The sequence below is a fragment of the Pipra filicauda genome, unplaced genomic scaffold (genome assembly GCF_003945595.2).
Source record: "Pipra filicauda isolate LSUMZ 115617 unplaced genomic scaffold, ASM394559v2 scaffold323_size1005334_pilon, whole genome shotgun sequence".
NCBI classification, from domain to species: Eukaryota; Metazoa; Chordata; class Aves; order Passeriformes; family Pipridae; genus Pipra; species Pipra filicauda.
The window spans coordinates 125,670-141,812 of NW_024104447.1; the positions used below are offsets into that span (position 1 = coordinate 125,670).

Genomic DNA, 16,143 nt, shown 5'->3' on the forward strand with positions numbered 1-16,143 from the left:
AGGAGAGCAGTGAACCCACAGCTCCCACCTGCAGCAGCTGCTCTTGCTCACAGTGGGACCCTCATGGACAGAACCACCTCAGGGCAGTGGGGAAGGGGCTGCCTTCCCTCCACACCAAGCCTCAGGGCTGCCCAGCTGGGAGCCTTTCCCTGCTGGGTCCACACCGGTGCCCAGAGGGTCCCCTGACAACCCCCTGGGGCAGGACCCCATGAAGTCGGGACGCCACGACGGGCAAGCCCCCACGGCCCCTCAGAGTGCGGACTGCCAGCCTCGCCTCCCCCACCTGCACCCCCTTATATAACCTACGCGGCCCCCCACCGCCTCACACAGCCAATCCGAAGACGGGGTGCGACGCCCCCTCCCCCAAATAGGCCAATAGGAGGCAGGGGCGCGAGGCCAGCGGCCAATCAGCAGGCGCGCGTGCCCCCCCCCCCCTCCCCTCCCGCCAGACCGCCCGCTCTCCGCCGCCCCCCCGGCCCCGCCTGAGAGCCCCGCGCCATCGGCCCCCCGGGAGGGCGCCCGGCGGTCAGCCGGCCCCGACCACTGCGGGCCCGGGGGGGACGCGGGCCGCTGGCCAGAGCACGGGCAGCGCGGGGGGCACGGGCCGGCAGCGCAGGGCAGGGGAGCCGTGCTAACCGCAGGGCGAGCGGCCCAGAGCAGTGGTGGAGGAATGAGACCCCCGCAGTGCCGGGGGGGGCAAAAAGATGGCTGCGGCAGCCCCCCCCCGCTGCTGAGGTGCCGGGGTCCGGACTGTACCACGCAGGGAGGGGGGGAGCAGGGGTGGGGGCAGCCCCTTCTCTTCGCGCCCGGGGCGGGTGGGGGATCCCGGCTGGGACGAGGCGAGGGGGGAGAGCGGACTGTACCTCTCCCGCGGGGGGGGGGGAAGGGGAATGAGTGCGCCGTGCTCCCCCCCCCCACTGGCGGGAGCCAACGGTTTATCCCGGCCCCGCACCGCCAGCTCTGGGCGCCATCTTGGGTGCGACTAAAACAACAAGTCCAAAACCCCCGGCGAGTCCCCGCGGCGTCCCCGGGCCGCGCTGCCCTCCCGGACCGTCCCATCGCGTTACCTGAGGGGGTCCCGTGCGGGCGCCGTGCCCCGGCCACCGCCGCCGGCCGCGCGGCGGCCCCGAACCCCCCCACCTGTCCTCACCTCACAATGGTAGCTGCAGAGCGGGAGGGGGGGGCGGCCGCCCGGGCCTCATTAGCATAATCTGCCTGGCAACAGGCCGTGGCGCCGCGCGCTGATTGGCTGAAGCGTCTCCGCCCGCCACGATGGGGCACAAAACTGCTCCAGGGAGGGCTCGGAGTACCCAGGTCAGGGGGCTGGGGGTGGGGGTACAGGTACAGGTACAGGGGACTGGAGGACCGGGGCCCGCGGGGAGGGGACGGGACGGGGGGGACCCCGGCCCGCGCTTTCGCTCCCCCCTGCGGCTGCGCGCGGCCAATCACGGCGTCGCTCTCATCCCCGCCGGAGATATCTCCGCCAATCAGGACGCGCCTTTCATCGCGGTGCTCCGCCCCCTGCTGTGGGAGGCGATGTGGGGGCCGCGGGCAGCGCCCCCTGCTGGCGGGGCGGGGCAGCGCGGGGCGCCCCCTGGCGGCGGGGAGGGCCGAGTGGCGATTCCCCCACAACCCACTCCCCATTCCCAAATTTTCCAGGACAGGACGTCCATCCCCTCTCCCCTCTGGATAATGAGGCGACCCCCCCACAGCTCTCCTGGGCTCCAGGCCGTGATGCTCCACACCCATCTGACAGCCCCTGGTACTACAATTACCTAAAATAGTGTCAAAGCCAGCAGGTTTCACCAGAATTTCACTTAAAAGCTGAGGCACGAGCTATTAATATTTGTCGAGGATGAGGAAATGCCCCCAAAAAGGGCTTCTTCTGCCTCACAGGGCCCTAACTGGTGCTATAACTTAAATTTTTTCACACACTTGGGAAGCTTTTTGATCTGGTAGCTGAGTAGATATTTCTTAAACAAGACAATCTCTGTGTTTAGGACCTTTTAAGTTTATTCCAAATGGCTCCATGAACTTTGTGTGCACAAAACCACTGTTCTCTGCAGCGTGGACAGCCACAGATCCTGCAATGGCCTATTGCGGGCAACTGACCCAAACCCAGGAGCACGGAAAGGGGAAATTTGGGTTAGAAATGAGTCACTGCTTTTACAGAACTGGTTCTGCTCATTCTCTGCCCTGGGAGAACAGCAAGAAAGTCTGATCTTGGTGCAATTAAGTCTAATTTTCCATTAGGTCTGTCTTTTTAAAGCCTGGACTAGTATTTTAAATTAAGAGCTGCAGGTGCATATTGAAATCATCCCCTGTTGTACTGACCCAGCCCTTCCATGAGCAATCAAAATTTAAAGGAAACCCCCCAGAGATGCAAATTTTCTAACCTGCGCTTAGGAAATTGACCTTAAAATGTTAGATACAGGTTTCAAACCTGAAATGAGCAGAATTAGCTTAATTTAGAAGCTTTCGGGGTCTTTTTCCCCTTTCACAATACCTTTTTATGCCTCTGGGCAGTTGTCTTAATTTGAATTATGGCAGTTATGGAGTCGATTTATTCCTCTGTCCTATAAAATCAGTTTTGATTTCATTTTACCACATTGAAACATTAGGAGAGCTAATAGTAATACATAAGGCCAAACAAAACTGCTTTATTTCTCGTAAGTCTTAACAGGTACATGTATTACTTTTTTAACAAGTCAGTGTTTTCAGTGTTATATTTTTATTTGGGATTTCCAAGAGCCTCCCTAACATTTTGAAGATTTGCTGGCTCATATTGAATGCTATCCCACGGGTTGTTTTCCCCTCTGAGCCAAATCAGTGCAAGTTTCCAGTGGCTGCAGATGCTGCTCTGATTCATCCCCTGCAGTCTCTGGGCTCTGATGTAATGCCCATTGTAATTCCCATGTTCCACGTGTTGTTGCTGGTGCTCCAGCACAGGCTTTGTTTTCTTTGCTGGCAGAGAGAGGAGCCCTCACAGGAGGTTTATTTATTTATTTCTAATCTTCATGAAATACATGAAACCACCCCTGGTCTGGAGCAGTGCTGGGACCCGCCACCAAATTCTCCTTCTCTCCCTCATCTCCTGGCTCAGCAGATCCACATCTCCATCCCTGCACCACCTCATTTGGTGCTTCAGCACCTCCTCCCATCCTGCCTGTTCTGTCTCTCCCCTCTGGCCACTCCAAGGCTCATTTTCCACTGTTTCCCACTGACTGTTTTCTCCCTCATTCTGTATAGAAAAGTACATTGCAACCCCACCCCATTTAATTTATTCATTAATATCAATTTGCCCTCTTTCACTTGGACCTCCTCACCCTTTCCTTTCACCCACTAAAACCACTCTCAAGTCTCTGCCTTAAAAACAAGCCTCCCACACCTTGACCACACTCCCTAAAGCTCTAAACCCTAAACTCCCTAAACCCCCTAGAAATATTTTTCTTGTCCCATCTATCCCCCTTTGTTTCAGGTTTTGTCGGGGTTATTGGATTTTTCTCCATGACATAATCTCATTTTAAGGAGCACGTAGATTAAAACATGACAAAGAAAAATGCTCAAGTGCTCTAAATTCACTTGAGTTATAGAAGCAGCCACTGCCTCGCTGGCACTGGTGACCTCCCAGCCTCCATCTGTGCATGACAAGTAGGTACTTAGGCCCAGATTCCCAAATTAAACTGCACACAGAATTGGGCTATGGATTGTGGCACCCACCTCCCTCCCCTTGTGCGAGTCAGCAGCTGGCTGTGATTTAAAACCCCAATCTAGGAGATGGAAAAACTTCAGCTCTCTCCCTGTGTCTGTTAAAACCTGCTAAATTATAATGCAACTGAAATGGAATTACTTTTCATCCTGCACAGAGAATACAAAACATTAAGGGAATGATGTGATTTCACTAGTTTAGAGCAAGCCACAATAAATTTAATTGAAGTGTCCTCATGTAAAACACATGCAAATACAGCAAAGTTATCTTAGTTTGGTTCTCAGGATCATTTTGCCCCTAAAAAATTAGTGTTTTGTTTTTTAACATGCTGAATTAATCCCTTTAACTGCAAGACAAGGTTTGACTAAGGGAAGTTTGGGGTCAGTGTTTTAACACCTAATGATCAACATTTTAAGTGATTTTATTTTAAATGAAAAGCATACCATCTCATCCCACACATTCACTATCAGCTCTCTGTGTCTGATCTGTAGTCACATCCCGCAATGTTTATTAATAAATATAAAGCAACACAGAAATAAGCCAGGAAACAACTCTCATCACCCCCCTTAATCTTCACTGGGTAAAAGATGCAGCAACTTTCAGGAAAAGAGAGCTTTTCAGTTCACTGAAAATCTATTTAGCAAAGCCCTGTTGGGGTGTAGGGATGGGAAAAGTGAGTTCTGGCTGCCAAAATGCCTGCAGGGAAAATACTTTGCCACTCACACTCCAATATCTCTTTGACTCCATTCTAACAATATTTATGGAGGCTGCTGCTGCTCATGATGGGGCCTCGAAATCTCAGTGTTTAGGGAAGATAAAAATCAACCAGGAGTTGAGCATTTCACAGGTTTGGATGTAAAAACTGCCTCTTCGCAAGCTTCTGCTGGATGAGAACGAGATTTTTTCCTTCTTGTCCTAGCTGCTCCCGTGCAGCCCCAGCCCTTCTACAGGCAGCAGGTTGTGGTCCCAATCAACCCAGTTCAGAATTCCGGTGCAGCCCAGTTCTCCTCTGCATTGCCAGACTTGTTATTTCTTGAAGCACTTCCCAGAAATCTCACTGGACAGATGTAGTTCAACTTCAAATCCAGGTCAGCTTCTCTTCATTGGGATTCCTGGTGATTTAGTGCACACATTTCTCTGGGAAAGGACCTCAACCACCATCAGCCTTAAAACCCTTCCAGCACCACTCTAAAGGAATCCCTATAGTCCTTGTCCCACATATTTAAATTATGCTGCTATAGTTTGGGTATCTGAGGTGGCACAGTGACATACTGAAGCTAGGGACAACATGGGAACTTTTAATTTTATTTTGTAACTTCCCCACAAACCTCTTGTAGTGTTGAATATGATTGTCCAGATATAATTATTCTGCAAGATTAGCTATAATGGTTGGTTTGGCACAAAATCCAGGGTGGATTTATTTGAACTGCTATACCCAGGAATAAATTCTTTTGGAAATTCTTGAGGTTTTACATGGCATCACAGGGAGCTGCTGAGGCTGGAAAGGGGATTTCCCTCTTGAGTTCAAGAGAATCCACTGCCCAGCTCTGGTTGTGTAGAACTGCCGTTAATAGGAAATTAACTGCAAAATAAACGCAGAGCCTGTTTGGGTTTCCTCTCCATTAAATAGGCTGGAATGACTCAGGCAACTCAGATATTTCAGAGTTTGCCAGAAACTTATATAAAGGTTGGATATTCTCTACTAAAATTACTCCTGTATTACATTATATTGATATCTTTAAAAAGAGAAAAATCAGTGTAAAGATTTTATTTTGAATGAAAAACATACCATTAGCTAAGGCATTTCATCCCATACATTCACTATTCGCTCTTTGCCTGATCTGTACCCACCCAAGTAGCATTTACCTCTTAATATTTAATGGGAAATATAAAGAGGCACAAAATTAAGCCAGGAAACTGGCTTAAAATTCAACAGGCTGGCTTTAAAATTTACAGGATTTAAAAGTATTTTTGATTTTTCTAGAAGGTTTTCCTGTCTCCAGCACTGGGAAAGAACTTGAAACGTATCCCTTCAGTTGCATTTTTTTAAAAAAAAGGTGATGATTATATGACAGAATCAGCCTTACCCTGCCTTTGTTGGGAAAGAAGGGATCTTCAGAGATAGTCCTCCTGCTTCTGAATTTGGTAGATAAATAAAGGAAGCAACGTAGAAACAAGTTCAGTGATAACTTGTGGCTGCTGTCTAAACATCTACCATGTTTTCTTTAAAAGAAAAAAATCCTACTTTATGATGTAATTTAGTACATGTACCAACCCCATACTCTGTTTATCTTGCCTTTTTATAGAGCAGCCAAAAGTAAGTTGCCTAGCTGGGAAAACTCCGTATCCTTTTTCAGTATGTATAGGGATAAAAATACTTATCTGTCAGATGCTCAGTCTTCCTCCTTCCCCAGGGGTTAGAAATTAGAAGTCTGACCTCCTCATGGATGGAGGAGTCGGCAAAGGAGTTTCCAAGCCACCACCTCCTCTCCATCACAGACACCACAGTGAATAACCTGAGCAGGATTTCTCTTGAGAGAAACTGAGGCTTTTATTCTTGCAGCCTTGAACAAGAGACTAAAAACATCACTGAAGACAAGGTTGGGTTTTTTCCAAAGCTTATTCTACTTCCTTGTTCTTGTGCCAACATTTGCATGCAGTTTAAAGAGGGTCTCTATCCTTGCCCCAGTGTTTACTCTCCTGATGTGTTCATAGACAGGTACATCCTCCCGTCAAGTTTGTTTTGTCAGAAACAAACCGCATTTCTTTCATCTTCTCCCGTCCAAAAATTCCTCATTCTCAGCTGTCTGACCAGCTCCTCTGCTCCGCACGGACAACAGGGCTTTTACAGAGAACATTTCATTTTAGGTGATGCAGTTTTAGAAGCTCTTACAAATTTTTAAGTGTAAAAAATGTCCCCTGGGATGTCTTCAGCTCTTACCCAAAAACCTGCATCTCTAAGCTCGTGGAAATATTCACCAGTCACAGTCTCATCCTTCAGTACCTAAAGGAGATGACTAAGACTCATCTGGAGATGGCAGCAGGGCCGTTCAGAAATCCAGGTTCTGAGGCAAGTTCAAGAGAATGAGGCAGGGCTGAGGTCAGAACTAGCATCAGTCTACAATTTAGTGATAAAAATTAGACAAAATCCAACAGTAACTTTCCAATACCAGAGCAACAGGACAAAGTCAAGGGCTGTAACCAGTTAGAACCGACCCCAGGCTGAAATCAAGCACTCCACTAGTATTGCTCAGACAAGGCATGAGGCCCCTGAGCTGGGCTTAAATAGGACTCCTGGGCCTGTGGCTGGAGAGCCCAGGTGAAGCTGCTCAGGATTTATTAGTGGTCCCAGGGCTCTGGCATGTCCTGCAGTGCTCCCAAGTGCTGCAGGGAGAGCTTTGCTTGCAGCCTTGGGTTCTTGTCAAAGTTGTTTTGCTTTGCTTTCTCTGTAAACTTACAATTTGAGTTTGTCTTAAGTTTAGTATTTGTATTGCTACCCTATTTATGAATGGCTTATAGGACTGGTACAAAAAAAGACTTAAAAAAAAGTAGAATTATAGTTGCATTCTTTATTTTTTTCTTAATTTTAAACCTTTATTTACTGTGTTTTCAAGTCTTCCCTTAATTTTTTATCATAGCATGTTGAAAGTTCGATTTTTAAAAAGAAAACCACGGGCGAAATTTTTCCACAGCATTCTGGGATTTGGAGTTTAAGTGGAAGAAAACCACCATTTGCCAGGTGGGTGGTGTTGCACTGCTGCCACCACCTCGGGGTCTGGGGTCTCCTGGGTGAGCAGGCACTGGGGCTGGATTGAGTTAGATGTCATTTTGGATTGCATTCAAAATATTTTTGCAGTTGGATGTGTCCTTCCAGGAGGGAGTTGTCTGGGTAGAAAAGAAGTGTTTGCTTCAGGGGATGATTAGTTTAAGGGAAGGGAATGTTTTCAAACTTAACTGAGTTGGAAGGTAAGTGTATTCCACCCACGCTGGAGACAGATACCTGAATGCCTTGGAAAACAAGTATTTGAGGAGAAGAGAAGGAATCAAATGGAGCAAGTGCCAGGATTTGCCAGGGAGTTGGTGCTGCCTTATCTGTGCAGCTGACAACCCCCAAGGATGTCCCCTCGCACAGCCATTGAGTGGAGCCACAGATTCTGCCCTGGTGCAGAGATGGCTCCAGATGAGAAACTCCTGCTGCCACACACACAGGAAAAACAGAAAAATGTGCTGCTCAGGGGAAAAGAGCTGCCCAGAGCAGGGAATTCTGGCAGACTCTCTGCTGTGCTTCAGGCAAACGGCACCAGAGGAAGGATGTGGATCCCGGAGGCTGTGATGAAAAACCATGTCTGCTTCCCCCAAACCTTTCAGTGAACAGAACTTAATCCAATTATTTCAAGCTAGTCTCATTTTTTTTCTTTCTTTTTTTTTCATGCAGGAAATAATCCTCATTGTTACAGCTCATGTGATGTTATCCAGGTGCACCCAAACGTTCTATATTCCAGGTGTGCCCAGGCACCTGGCCAGCCTGACCCAAAACAAAGGTGGTTTCTTCAAAGCAGTGGATTTACACGGTAAAGTTATGCCACCACTTTGCATTTCTGTTATTATGGAATTGTTCAACTGTTGCTTTGAACTCCTGTAACCCCAGCCTGCACACAGTGGAAAAATTCTGGGTTTGCTTGCCTGAGCATGAGGTTACAGCTCACAATAAAGGGTTTGCTGCAGTTCCAACTGAGTGTTCCTGTCTCCTGCATCATGGCAGGTTTTCTGCCTTCCTTTTGCAGGGATCCCTCTGGAGATTTGTTTCAAGGGTTTTGCTGATAGAGTAGAATTGGTATTTCCCAGGGCTCTACACTCCCTTTGCTTGGGAAGACTGTCTTTAAAGCCAATACGCTCCAGTGGGAGCTCAGGTTGGATCTGGGCTCTTCAGTTTTATCAAAGCATCCCAGATTTTGACCCCTGATTTTCAAAATACTCAAAAATTTGCTGCTCGGTGAATTTTCCTGAATAATAGAGGAGCACAGTAATAACAAGGGCATTTCTTAAAGTCAATTTTGAATAATTCTGATTAAGAGATTTGCCAGCTGCAGGCCCAGCCCCTCAGTAGCCACTTTTTACACTGAAATACCTTTTCACCACTGTGGTAAGATTCTCTTGAAAGTTATTCTTATAGTTGCTGAGGTGTTTAGGAAGGCAAAGGCCAGGAATAGGCCTAAGATGACAAGGTCATTTTTCACTCCTCAGATGAGCTTGATAAGGCTGAATTCATCTCCCTGGTGAGTTCTGTTTCACCCAAAAATAGCCTAAAAGTTGGCTGAGCAGCTTCACATCATCATGGTTCTCCTCACCTGCAAAAGGCTGTAAATGCCCAGAGAAGCTGTGGCTGCCCCATCCCTGGAAGTGTCCAAGGCCAGGTGGATGAGGCCTGGAGCAACCTGGGCTAGTGGGAGGTGTCCCTGCCCATGGCAGGGGGTGGAGTGAGATGATCTTTGAGATCTCTTCCAACCCAAGCCACTCTGTGATCTTCTGTGTTCATCTTTATACTGAATTCCACATTCCAGCACCCCTTCTCTTCCATTTCCTCATTAATTTCCTGCAGAACTTCCAGGACACATGCTGATAATGCCTGTTTGCCCTTTTTCCATCTCTTACCTAGTTTTATTTTCACCTGTTCACTTTCTCTTTATAGTGATTGCAGAAACTGTAGAAAAAAAATGTTAAAATAATAGTCTTTTGTTTAGTATAGAGCAACTGCAACACAGGAAACCACACTGAAGGTATAATTAAGACTAAAAGCCAATCCAGTATTTCTGTGACACCTGCTGGGAGTTTATCTCTTTTCACAGTCTTTCACCAGGTTTTCTTTCACAGCTGACATGTTGGTTGATAACAGAAATAGGAAATAAAAAGGAATGAAAGAGCCCTGTGCTGTACAGACTGCTGGCTTCTCTCACCATGAAATGCTCAATAGTGAATTATGCAATTGTTGAAAAGCTATTAGCAAATACTGGAGTTAAAGGTGGAAAAAAGACTTAACAAGTGCAATATTTTTCCTTCTCTGATTTTAAAGAAACATCTTCCCAGCAAATAGAACAACTTACATAGCCATAAACTCATTTAAATCTTATTTTTCATTGCTGTACTTCTTGGATACTCCTTTGCTAACTGATTTCCTGCCCTATGCCAGATGCTGTTTTCATTCACAATGGAATAACAGTGCTCTGGGAGTGATATCACAGTATCATTGCACAGCTCTTATTGTGACTTCTCAAATTTAACGTTCTGAAATACGCTCTTTGTTGGTTGTGTGGGGAGTTTCAGATCTAGGGTTTGATTGAAGTCAGCCTGTAAGAAAAAAAAAGAAGAGAGAACAGAGCCTGGAGAACTTGGCCAGTTTGCAATGTGCAGAAAAACACGGAAACCAAAGAAGGGCAAAAAGGAAAAATTTGACTATTTGATATATTCTTGTATAGGTGGAGGGAAAGCTTGAAATAAGACTTGTGTTAAGTCCTTGTTTTTTAGGTTTTGAGGTGGTGCAGGTATTTAATTACTGACACTGCCAAGGGATCTACCCTGTGCTCATGCTGGATGATCCAGATGATGCTGGATCAGCACGTGGTGTTGGCCAGGGGGGACACCTGGCTCAGGGCTGCTCTCATTTCACCCTCTGGCCACAGCTCCAGCTCTGCACCCACGTGCTAAAGGAAGTGCACCAAATACAAATAATTTCTAGTTTTTCATCCAGACCCAGGTTTAGGCCCTTCTAAACACAGGCCAGGAACTTTGCAGTTCCCTGTTGTGAACTGTAGTTTTCCTCTCATGCCAGCACAGTTCCATCCTTTGCTGGGATAAGGTTTATGAAAACTGGTGTATGTGTTTGTGCCAGTGTCCGTGTGCATAGAAATGATTCTTTTGAAGGGTTATGTAAAGATATATTTTCCAGAAGACAGAACAAATAGAAGGAATCCAGTTGAGTTACTTAAGGCCTGATCGTGCATGGAGTGGAGCACTCTGAATTTTAAATGCAGATTAGAGCACTTGCATCCCACAGTTCCCTCTAAGGTTGCAGGGTGTGTCTGTGTGTCTATGCATGTGTTTAAGCACAAATTGAGCTAAGGACATAATTATACATGCTTATTCCCCCCCTTAGAAGTAAACTCGTAATTATGAAAAAGAAAGGGAGATGGAAGACATTCCTTTGGCAGTTGGGAAGAGAATATTGATTTAACATCTTTGCTAAGTAGACACTTCTTTTGGATTGCTTTTTAGCCTTCCCCATCAAAAAAAGGAGCTGGCAAATGGGTCTGTGGTCCAGCTGTATTTTCAGGAAGTATGGAAAAGGTCTCATTAGACTTTTGAAGAGACAAGAGGGAGATATTTATCATACACAATGGAATATTGATGTATTTAAATGTGCTGATCTAGGAGATTTTAAAAAAAAACAGAAAATGCAGTCAAATTTTGCCTTCTCTGTAGTCCACTGAGACTGCACCAGGTAATATGTTGAGGAAAAACTTAGCCAAAAGCAGTTTTGAGGTAAACTATTAAAATGCAGATAAATGAAGATGTCTGCTGACCCCAAGGATCTGCATTCATGTGGCGAAGGTTTCATTACTCACACTGCAATGCTTTCTGAAGTATATTTTTGTATCATCATTTCCCATTTTAAATTCAGCTCTTAAATCCCAAAAGGGAATTAACTACCAACCATTTGCATTTTAAAGGGAAAACTCAAACCTCAATAGAGTGCTCTACTTAAGGCTCCTTTTATGTAACTTAACCAATGAGCTGCATCTTGGTGGAGACCTTGGGGAGTCAACCAAGTGACTAGGACAAGGAAAAGCCTAGACTTGGAGGAATCCTTGTAATTTGCTTCAGAAAATGCTGAATATGCTGATATCATTGTGAAGCTCTCCTGCAAAATGGTGTTTTTCGTTATTGTAGGGCAAACTGTCTTTAATGTGGGGGAAAAGGAATCTTCAAGCCTTAGTGAGCTGGGAGGGGAGAGCACAGGCTGTTCTCTCTTCCTGTGTGTGAGGGAAAATCACAGTAAAGTAAAGTTGTAAAATAAAGGGAGCAACTTTGAATTCAGCCTTTTGCAAGACATGAGAAAAGACTGTTGGAAAGTTACAGGATGGGGATTTTTTTTTTTTTTTTAAAGATCTCTCAGGAGCTGACTCATCTTCTGAGAAAATGTGATTGAGGAGAAGAACTGAGGGGGCTGTGCTCCGCCTCGGGCCATAGGTCTGGGGTGGAAGTTGTAGGCAGCCTACTCCTTCCCTTGGAGACACTGGGATTCATCTTCTCCTCACATGGCCCAGTTCCTTTCAGCTGTGTTCTGCTCTTTGCCTTTATTCACCTGACACTGACTTCAAATACATATATTTCTCTATTTCTTATAACCACAGAACCTCTATCCCAACTTCTTGCTGCTGTAGGAGTTTAAAACTGCCAAGGCACTGCTACGTCTCATTTTCTTGTGGCCCCTTAAAAGAACTCTGTTTCAAAGGTTATAAAAACCCTGTAGCACAATACGAAGCCTCTCTCTTGAATGAGTTTATGGAGAGCCCTGTTTGTGTTTGGGGCATTGGAATAAAAAACTTGTAGAGTGAGTTTAGAGGTATGAGTTCCTGTGACTGTAAATTTGAGTATCCCACTGATTTTTATTTTTATATTTTTCCCCTCCCCTAACTCTCAGTTGAGGACCAGGCTGCTGATTAGACAAGGCCCCTCGGTTGCTTCCCAAAGGTGACAGTGCTGGAGGGCAAAGCTGCAGGTCCCTGTGGCTCCTGGAGCACAACTCCTGTGTCTCCAGGGTGTGCATTTCCAGCACCTAAAGTAAATATTCCTGTGTTGAAATAAGAAGAATGACTGGGTGGTTGGGAGCTGTGAGGCTCCTAAGGGTGATTGTAACAGGAAATGTCTTAATATTTGTTTAAATAGAATGATGCAAACTGCAGCTTTCTGTGCTGATACTGGATTAAAGTGAGTAAGGAGGGGATTTTTGGAGTTATTTTGTTTCTAAGTGGACCAGAAAAATAAGCACTTAAAGGTATCGTGCAGCTGATGGAAATCTACAGTTCCCAGTAATTTGCATCAACAGGCATGATGTGTCTCCTAGACATTTTAAATTCCTTGTTGCCTGTTCCTGTGTCATCAGTTCCTTCCTCACACACCCTGTTGGTTGCAAACTGAGTAACTACTCAAACAACTGATGGGGAGAAATAAAAGGTGACTTTGGTGTGCCATGAAAGAGCTTGTTAGCACAGGTTACTCCATGATGCCTGATGGAGCAGGCACTGAATCAGACCTGATTGTGGAGGGAGGGGTAGATTTTTTTACTGTTGAATTGCACTTATCTTCAAAGCTACTGCAAATGATTCCACGTTTATTCAGCAGAAGTCTTGAGGTTTTTATATTCCATGTTTTTCGTTGCTGTGCCATTTGTTAAGATGATTTGGCTTTTAATCTACCAATGAATACTAAATGAAGAGTTCAATCATGAATCAGATCTCTTCTTTTGCTTGCCAGTAACACAAGCCATTTTTATTTTCCATTTCAGGTTTCTTTTACAGTAGAGGACAAAAATAAATTATGAGTGAAAAGAAGTTAAAATTGTTCCTCTTGAGCAACTCTCCTGCATCAACGCTTAATCCTTCCAGTATGTCTGATGTCATTAATCATTCTGCTGTAATATTTGACACACACCTTTGTGGGACAAATTAAGATCTAATATAAAAGCTGCAATAATACTGACTTATGTGGAACTGCAGCTAATTATAACATATTTGAATTTTCATCTTTCATAGAAGACCTCTATAAAATGAACCACCTTTCACACTGATGAAATGAGACTGAGACAGGCAAGCAGATGAGGGGAGAGGGAAGGAACATCCAAGGACAACAAAAGGAATCTCAGCACCATAATGAGCCAATATCTGTGGAAAATATGCTCAGTTGGTGGTGGATTCTTTTTAATTGTGGGACTCTTTTTTTCTCTTTAAGTTTTCAGATGGCTTTCCTACCACGACTGTGGTGCTCAGCTTATTTAACCTGGAGTGGTTTGGTTGCCTTGATACATGAACGACTGATCCTGCAATCTTCAGAGATTAAATGTCACTTCGTCTTCACAGGTGGACTAGAAGAAATAAAGAAGACAGGATGCCATTGCAGGAAGATATTACAATGCAAGAGGGTGAGAGTTTACTACATATTTTCTGCAATGCAGCCTCTCCTTCCTCTCTGCCCCCAGTGTCTTCACTGTGCCTTTATTTGTAGACCTTTTGACCCTCAGTTTTTTGAGTTCCCTGTGTCAGGGTCAGTGTTTGTGTTCAGCTCCTTGGAGAAGCATCAGGCTTTGCTCTGCCTTGAGATCCTGCCAGTGCCCAAAGCCTCAGATCCATCTGGAGAGAGATAATGAGCAGCATAAATTCCCAGTTTGTGTATTAGCTAAAAAGGAGGTTAGGCTCTGCTATTTCTGCATTTGGGATCCTCAGTCTGAGTGTAGGCTCATTACTCTATTGAATTATATATCACAGGTAATTTCATTTCCTGGATAGTGAATCCTACAGATGTGCAACTCTATCCCAAAATGGATTCCTTATGTCTCTCAGACACTGCTTTTGCCTTGGGTAGTCTTCAGAAAAACAGTTAAATTCACCATGATCACTGGTTTTGCCCTCCATCTAGAAATGTGAGGAAATCATAGAGTTTGGCACATTTTCTGGATGCTGAGATTCATGTGCAGGGTGTTGAAGGAGCAGCAGCTTCCTTTAGCAGCCGTGCTCTTGTTGTGCTGGCTTTAAGCATCCTGGATTACTGTATTTTTCATTTTCCAATGCAATGCCTCCTTTTTCCTATGCTGGTGCTTCAGCAAAGCAGTAATATCTCCAAACCTAACTGAAGGGTTATTTTGAAGTTTGTAGTTCCAGGAGAGTGGGGATTTATGCCAGGATTGTTTGCTTAGCAGTGTGTAGACAAGGATTGTGCTGCTAGAGATGAACACACCACAAACTGCTCTTCACGTCTACCCACTTGAAACATCTCAGCCCACCTGTGTGGAAGCCAAATTAATGGCACTGTTTCAGGCATGGAACAGAGCAGTGGGAAAATGGCCATAGAGTTAAGGGTTCATAGATACAATGAAGGGTAGATTTTCTCCCTTCCCTGCCAAGCCTTTTTGATGTTTTTGAGCAGAAATAGAAAGGCTTGTTGTCCACCACGATTTACTGTGTCACTTCCTTTTCACAGATTCCTGTGCTGCTTCTCCTCACACCTGCAATTATTCCTGCAATTATTATTTATCGCTGTTTTTATAGTATGACTCCACTTGCAATGCATCTGTTCTTATTTATTTTCCAGCCTTTCAGTTTCCTAAACTTCACTGTATTCCCATAGAAATCACCTTTCTGTTTCTAAGCTCCTGTCTGCCTTGTGTTATCTCTCAAGGCCTGGAAGCTCTCTGTGCCTTTTTTGTTGCCCTCTTTCTATGGAACATCTTCCTCCTCTCTGTATATCTTAAAGCCAATTTCTCCTGCAGTTGCCTCCATCTCGCTGCTGCTGAACTTCCTACGTCTTGTCCCCAGCGTGTTGTCCTTTGAGTCACAGATGGAAGGCTGGGCTGCAAAACTGCAGGAACCCTGGACTTCCACACAGAAATGTTGCAGCCAAATATAGATGACCAATTCCAGAGCACGTTGGCAACCTTCTGATGTTATTTCTGGATTTGGAGAAGTATTATTTCCCACAGGCACTTACATAGCTGGATGTTGATCACGTTTTAGTTGGCTAATAACAGTTTTGCACTGCTTTGTGTCCCTCACACAGCCCTGGTGACAGGCAGAGGGTTTTTTCCAAGAGTTGGGGCAGTTAATTGTGTATAATTTGTGCAAGTTGTACACTGTATTTTTTCTAGAAGCACTGTTTAGTATTTCTTATATTGCTGAATTGTGTTCAGCAGTAATAATATTGTATGATTGCAATACTCCAATAATAAGTAAAAAGGAGTTCTTTACTAAATCCCACCACATGCTGTAGTAGTTTTCTAACTTTAGTTTGCATTCTACCTCCTAAAACCCAGACTGACTGAACCCTACCTCTGCCAGCTCTTCCTTGCACATACTGGCACACAGAGCTAATGCAAATGATAGGATCTTCCATTTAAATCTTCAGTGAAGATTTTTAATTAAAAGAGCTGTATAATATTACAATTCACAGGCTAGATTGATTTTATGATTTTTTTTTTTTGTGGAGTTTAAGAGAATGGTGAGACTATTTGAAGACTTTCTTACTTCTCTGAACTCGTTCTCCAGGTACTGGCAGGATCTCATCAGTTTGCTAAAGTTGCTGCTCCCAGAGACTTTAATGGTATACCAAATACATTTCCCTATGACTTCTGTTTGCTCCTTTTATCTAGAGTTTAACATTACCCTCTC

The 16,143-nt window shown here is 45.1% G+C and overlaps 1 protein-coding gene and 1 pseudogene across 5 annotated transcripts in view; one reads left to right on the forward strand and one right to left on the reverse strand.

Annotated features, from left to right (window-relative positions):
- Positions 1-1,343, reverse strand: part of PRDM10 (PR/SET domain 10) — a 43,323-nt gene extending 41,980 nt beyond the window's left edge. For 3 of the 5 annotated variants that reach the window (XM_027740512.2, XM_039383748.1, XM_039383747.1), the window contains exon 1: positions 29-215. The gene's annotated coding sequence lies outside the window, so the exon portion shown is untranslated. Of the gene's footprint in view, positions 1-28; positions 216-1,067 lie in introns of those variants that run through there. The other 2 variants (XM_027740517.2, XM_027740518.2) reach the window with 2 other exon arrangements.
- LOC113998121 lies at positions 209-15,400 on the forward strand (annotated as a pseudogene).
- Positions 15,401-16,143: the final 743 nt, after the last annotated feature.